General features: G+C 38.8%; 1 long non-coding RNA gene across 1 annotated transcript; it reads left to right on the top strand.

The window, feature by feature from the left end:
* Window positions 1-1,670: 1,670 nt before the first annotated feature.
* Window positions 1,671-5,160, top strand: LOC110683929. The gene is made up of 3 exons (XR_002503706.1): window positions 1,671-1,904; window positions 2,040-2,108; window positions 4,783-5,160. It is a non-coding gene; the product is annotated as an uncharacterized LOC110683929 (long non-coding RNA).
* The last annotated feature ends 2,392 nt before the right edge of the window (window positions 5,161-7,552 follow it).

The raw sequence follows: 7,552 nt of genomic DNA, 5'->3' as shown, positions 1-7,552 counted from the left end.
CGTTAAACTAAAACTTTTCCTCCCCGTGAATTTATCAATTTCACATTCATACCAGACATCTCTCCCACTCAAATTGAACCTAAGCTCTTGATACCAATTGTTGTAACGGATGTGAGAAAGAACAAATTAATGAATGCAAAACAAATAAATAGCACACACAGATTTATGTGGTTCACCAACAATGTGTTGGCTACGTCCACGGGCAGGCGAGAGAAAAGCTTTATTGATCTTGAGGAAATTCCAGATTAAATATTAATAATGTCAATTATCAATAATAGACTAAGCAATGAATAAACCCTAACTAGGAATATATATAGCTTCCCCAAATAAGATAGATTAGTGCATAAAAACGGCCCATAAAACCCTAATAAATCGTGTGGGTTCCACCGTGCACAAACGGAGAGCTCTCGCTCACCATCGAGCGAGCTATCGCTCGGACCCCAGTCAAGCTATCGCTCATGGTCGAGCGAGCTATCGCTCAGCCCCTATCTCACCTTCGACCTTCGCGAGCTACCACGCGAGCTACCGAGCGAGCTATCGCTCGGCCTAGTCGAACCAATCTGTCATCGTGAGCTATAGCTCACTCGTAGAGATGTCAAAAGCCGACCCGACCCGAAATACCGACCCTAACCCGACCTATTAACCGACCCGTCTGAACCCGAAAGAAATGGTGACCCGAACCCGACCTAACCCGACCTGAAACCAACCCTAGACCCGAGTTGACCCGAGAATTTGAGACCCGAACCCGAACATTAACCGACTTAGAGACGACCCGACCTGAATGTAACCCGTAAATTATTGACCTGAACCGAACCCGACCTGAACCGAAATTGACCCAAACTCGTTTTAACCCGTCAAAATCCGAATTCAACCTAACCTGTTCCTAACCCAACCCGAATTTAACCCGACCTATTCCTAACCCGACCCGAATTTAACCCGACTTGCTACAAACCCGACTTGAATTTCAACCTAACCTGTTACAAACCTGACCCGAATCAATCCGACTTGTCATTGATCCGACCCAAATTCAACCCAACTTGTTATTGAATCAATATGTATAGGTCGTTATCTCACGTTGGTATTGGAACAGAAATTGAATCCTAACTCTATTCCTCTTCAATATTTCACTTTGAATCTTAAGAGGTTAGTTTCACAACATGTTTTTACTTTTTAGGGACGAAACATGTTTTCCGCAAATTATTGACTTGAACCGAACCCGACTCGAACCTGAGAATGACCCGACTTGATTATAACCCGCAAATTATTGACTTGAACCGAACCCGACTTGAACCCGAGAATGACCCGACCTGATTATAACCCGTAAATAATTTACTTGAACCAAACCCGACTCGAACCCGAGAACGACCCTAACTCGTTTAAACCCGTAAAGACCCGAATTTAACCCGACCTATTTTTCACCCAACCTGAATGTAATCCGACCTTTTACTAACCCGACCTACACCCGATAAGATGTATGACCCGACGCGACCCAACTCAAGCATGACCCAACCCGCACCTGACCCGCATATGTTATAACATTAACCTGTATTAACCCGACCTGAGATGACCCAACTCACACTAACCCGACTCAAACCCGACCCGTTTACGCGAATTGACAGCTCTACTCACTCGCATAGGACCTATAGCTCCAATTTCGTCGCAACTCCATATGCTTCCGAAACTACCGACCTACCTCTCGAGCTATAGCTCAGTGTTCCTAAACCCAAATTCAAGGCATATTTCAACAGAATAAATGACGATTCTATTTATGAAATTCGATAATTTTAAGGTAATTTGGAGGGATCCGTTTCTTCTTTCCTCTCTGACTACCCCCTTTCCTCGCAACCTCTTCTGGGGAAAGTGCACAAATTCTTGTTTATTTGTCCTCTCATCAGAGAAAATGGGTAATAATTCTCACTTTCTCTCTCCTCCATTACCATCTATTTCGATTGATTTGCGTTATTCAAGTTTTGCTTTAATAATGGTACAATTTGATCTTTATAAGTGTTGGCTTTATCGATTTCGAGTTTTTTTTATAGGTATTTCTCGTGAATCTGTGTTCAAAATGCGTGCCGCTAGTGCCAAGAACAATTGAAGAAGGTTCGGAGGTAGAAGCATAAAAATATTAATTTTACTTTTTCTCGATTTTTTTTTTTATCAATTTATATTTCTGGTTCTTATATGAGCTTGCAAATTTTCAAGTTTTTGGGCTTAATTATATTTTTGTACTACAATTGAATCTTTTAGATGGTTTGGATTGGTTGATTGATTATGTTATTGTGAGATTTATGTTGATGAAATGAGAATTAAGTAGTATACTGAATTACTTTGACTTAGGTAGTAGTTAAAACATGTTTTGATTGAAATTAAAGCTGATGGGTGAGATATGTTGTCATTTTGGGGTATGTATCTGTCGTGCTAAAGAACTTGTATTATTGATATACAATCAAATCTGACTTTATGTGTTTGTTATTCCATTGAATTGAAAATAATACTCTCCGTCCAAGAATAATGATACATGCCTAAGAATATTCTCTCTTAAATAGTTTTTCATTCTACCTATATCTTGAACCTGTAGCATTTTTTCTGAAGATGTTTCTGTTGAGCATCTTTTTTGCTATTTGACTGATGGTCAACATGTAAGTAATATTAGTTCTAGTTATATTGCTTTTTTACAATGTTCATGTTATCCATATGGTAGCAGATTAAACACCGAGTCTTTTTAGTAACTCAGTGGCCCTTTCTTTAGGTTTTTGGTTTATGTGGGAGCAACGAGTGCCTACAATCCAATCATTGTTTGAAATAAATATTGACTGAAATTATGAACTGTATAGCTCCACTTTCTTCGATAGGCTGCAAATCTGACTAGAAAATAAGGCCATCAAGGTCTGCTAGGTCACGTTGATGTAATGGATGCACGCCACACATCCAGGCTTGTATTTTTCAAACATCCACATCCAAGAATCTTATTATATTGGCATACTAAGATACCAGCACTGACAACTTTTGAAAGTCAACCCAAGAATTGAGATGTGCTTAAAACAATAAACAGAGTGGATAAACCATCAGAACTTGTAGGTAAGATGGAAAAACTCTTATTTTATGCAAAGATAGTTTTCTAACATTACTTGCAAGGATTTGATTGATAGATCATGGATCTTAAAGAAATCAGACAGGGGTGTCATAGAAGATTTTGGATGTTCTTGGTCACTGAAATATCCAAGTTATGCTTTGTGAGCAAGTGGTTCGCATGGCTAACTCTCTCTGTGGTGACAATGGTGAACCTCTCACATGTGAGAATTTCTCTTGTAGGGATGGCCTCATAAAAAACCGGACATTATTTTCTCTACACCTGTTGCTCTTTTGAATTCTTGGGGTGCTATATGCCTATATATGACTGGGATCTCTCTCTCTCCTTTATTTTAAGATTTTGAAATTATAAAATTATGATTTGCATATTGGCACATAGGGGTGTACATAAACAGGACCGGACCTGAAAACCGACCTGAACCGGACCTGTTGGGACCGGACCTGATCCGGACCTGTAGATTCAGGTCCGGTCCCGGTCCTTGAAATTCAAGGTTTCCGGTTCCGGTCCGGATCAGGTCCAAAACCGGGGTTTTCAGGTCCGGACCTGAAACCCGGATTTTTTATATAATATATATATAAAAAAAATATAAAAGCCTAAAAAACCTAATACTTCAACTATTCAGCAACGCCTCTTCTCCTCTCACCTTTTCTCTTATCCTTTCTGATTCTCAGTATCCCCTCTTCCTCTCTAATTCTCAATCTCCCCTCTTCCTCTCTGATTCTCAATCTCACCCTTTCTTTCTGGTTCTCAACGACTCCTCTTCCTCTCCTCTTCTCTCTTCCTGGCTCCAGCATCGTGGGATTGGAGCACCGTCGTCCAACATCGAGGCCCCGTCGTCCACCATCTGCCGTCACCAGAGTTTGTTTATACTTTAGTTTTAGTTGAATATAGGTTAGTATGTAGATCTAGTTTTATTTTTCACATAATTTACGATTATAATTATCTTTTTTAATGAAATTGTAATGTAAAATTATAAATTTTGTAATTTAAGTTTGTAGATCTATTTTTTCGAAATTTCTGTTTTTTTTTTTTCTCGGATTTTCTGACAATTTATGTATAATTTGTTTTTTGCGATTTTTTTGTTCGTTTTTTTGTTTTTTGTTCGGATGTTGGATGTATGTGTGGAATCGATTTGGGTTTTTTTCTTTTTCTTTTGTTTTTCTGGGTTGTGGGTGCGGTGGATGCCTGACGGTGGTGGGTTTTTTTTTTCAATTTTTTCGTTTTTCTGGGTTATGGGTGGGTATCAATGGGTCTGGGTTGTTGGGGTTATGGTGTCTGGGTTAAGGGGGTTAAGGTGGTTAAGGGGTGAGTTGGGGTAGGTGGTAGAAGGAAAGAAGCTTGTGGTGGTGGGCTGTGCGTAGGGGTGTATGTATTAGTGGTGGTGGGTTGTTCGTAGGAGGTTGTTGATGATAGTTTTTAGTCAAAACTTTGGCTTGAATAAAGAAAAAAAAAGGGAAAATACAAATTCAGGTCTGTTCAGGTCTAAACCCGGACCGAACCTGAATTTTCAGGTCTGACCCGAAACCGGACCTGTTGATTCAGGTCCGGTCTCCGGTCCTCAAAATTCTCTAATTCAGGTCCCCGGTCCAAACAGGTCCGGTCCAGGTCCGGTCCGGTTTTGGACCGGTGTACACCCCTATTGGCACATACATTCTTATCATCAGAAACTAACTGCATTCTTGTATCTAAAGGTTCTGAAAATTGAAAAGGCAAGGAAGGCGAGGTAAAGTTGAGAGAAAATGTATTTTAAAGAGACAAGAGTAAGTAGTGCTGAGTACCTACTTGGGTTGACGCAAGTACACAACAAATAGCAATAAGCAGATAATTAAGCATCAGCCCATAAGTCTAAGTAAAAACTGAAGGGATATGTCTAAGTAACATAGGTTATGGTTGTTGCTGTAGTTGGAGCTGCGATTACCCCTCTTGGATGCTGCTTTTGTTTGGATGTTGCAGCCTCTGTTTATTTACTATTTTTTAATAATATTATTGAGATGTAAAATTGGATTTAGTGTTTGATAATATGTAGAATTGGATTTGGTGTTTGATAATTTGTAAAATTGGATTTGATATATGTTATTATAGTGTGAATGGATAAAAAATATGGGTATTTGTAACTGGCACCTTTCCTGCGCCTGTTACAAATACCCCTAAAATTTTGCCTTTTTTAGACATTCAAATAACAACTTATTTTTAACGAACAGGTGAAATGTCCGTTACAAATAAGAGGTTATTCATAACGGGCATTGTACTTGTCCATTACAAATAAGTGGTTCTTCGTAACGGGCATTGTACTTGTGCATTACAAAAAAGTGGTTATTTGTAACGGGCATTTCACGTGCTCGTTACGAATAACCACTTATTTGTAACGGGCATTGCCTGTTTCAAATAACATTGCCTATCAGTAACGGTTGCATACGTAACGCCCGTTGCCCATTACGGATATGCTATTTGCCTATCAGTAATTGTTGCATACGTAACGGCCGTTGCCCATTACGGATAGGCTATTTTTGCCCGTTACAGATAGCCTTTTTTCCACTAGTGACTCATGGTCGAGGAAATAGGATCTGATAGCCATAATGAGAAGTATACTTTTGACGATTTTTAAATCTCTTAAAGTATTCTTATAGGTCGATCCAGTATGGTTCTTAACCAATACACGTGCAAATGATTTATGACAATCATTTCCTTATAGCACAAGAAACAGTGCTATAAATCAAACTACTCACTAATCTCAAGTGACCTCGATTAGGGATAATTTTCGATTATAATATTCAATGTTCACTTAATAGGTGTTTCCTTATCAAGACTGGTCTTGATACCCTATTTTTAATATTCTTTGAATCGAATGGACTCATTATTTAATCCTAAACCACAATTAAATAGCAAACAAAGTGATAAAATTACATGAAATTTAAATTACTCCAAAAACTTGAATGGTTTTTCTTAGTGTCTTACATTAAAATGTTCAAAAATTAACTAAAACACTTAACAAGGAAATCAAAGCAAATCTCTAACGTGACTAATTCCCATTGCCTTAATGTGCTTGTTGTGCTTCACTTGATGCAAAGGCTTAGTAAGTGGATCGGCAACATTGTCATCCGTTTTAACTTTACAAATTCTGATTTCACCCTCTGATTTCCATTTTTGAATCATGTGAAATCGCCGCTTGACATGTTTTACCTTCTGGTGTTCCCTTGGTTCTCTATCCTGAGAAATAGCTCCATTGTTGTCATAATAGAGGGCTATTGGACCCTTGATATAGGGTACAACATCAAGTTCACCAACGACCTTACGAATCCAAACAACCTCCTTAGTCGCTTCAACTGTCAAGTATTTGGCTTCAGTTGTAGAATCTACAGTTGTGCTCTACTTGACACTCTTCTAACTAAACGCTCCTCCATTTAGACAAAACACATATCTAGATTACGATTTGAAATCGTTTCTGTCTACCTGGAAGCTTGCGTCAGTATAACTTTCAACAACTAATTCTTGTGAGCCACCATACACCAGGAATTTAATATTATTCCTTATTAGGTACTTTAGGATATTCTTGGCCACAGTTCAATATGCCTCTCTTGTTCTGATTGATATCATCTCGTAGCACTCAAGGCATACGATACATCTGGCCTAGTACATATCATTGCATACATGATCGATCCAATTAGCGAAGCATATGGAATCTGATTCATCCTTTCCTACTCATCAGGTGTCTGTGGATACTGCTTCTTGCTTAGGGTTATGCCATGTGACATAGGTAGGTGACCTTTCTTGGCCTCCTACATGTTGAATCATGCGAGAACCTTATCAATATAAGTACTTTGGCTCAATACAATCATCCTTTTCGATCTAATCCTTATAGATCTTGATACCCAATATGTACTGAGCCTCTCCCAAGTCTTTCATTGAAAAACACTTTCCGAGCAAGGCCTTTACAAACTCTAACATCGGAATGATGTTTCTAATGAGCAATATGTCATCGACATATATGACTAGGAAGGCGATGTCACTCCCACTGACCTTCTTGTAAACACAAGTTCATCTGGATTCTTGATAAAACCAAACTTACTGATTGCTTCATCGAATCGCAGATTCCAACTCCTGCTAGCTTGCTTTAGCCCGTAGATGGACTTTTTAAGCTTACAAACTTTCCCAACATTGTTTTGGTCGACAAAACCTTCAGGTTGTGTCATATACACAGTTTCTTCCAAAACCCCACTGAGGAAGGCGATTTTGACGTCAATCTGCCATATTTCATAATTGTAATATGCAACAATCGCTAGGAGGATCCGAACGGATTTAAGCATTGCGATTGAATGCTACCAATCTAGCTTTGTAAATGAATACATGGAATCTTTGTCGGTTTTCAATTTGAAAATCCACTTACATCCGATAGGTGTGTAACCCTCGGGTAAGTCAACCAAGTCCCATACTTGATTTTCAAATATGGAATCCATTTCAAAT

Source organism: Chenopodium quinoa, unplaced genomic scaffold, assembly GCF_001683475.1.
Source record: "Chenopodium quinoa cultivar QQ74 unplaced genomic scaffold, ASM168347v1, whole genome shotgun sequence".
In the NCBI taxonomy this organism is placed as follows: Eukaryota; Viridiplantae; Streptophyta; class Magnoliopsida; order Caryophyllales; family Amaranthaceae; genus Chenopodium; species Chenopodium quinoa.
Note: the sequence above shows the minus strand (reverse complement) of the source record. Positions and strands in the feature narration are given on the sequence as shown.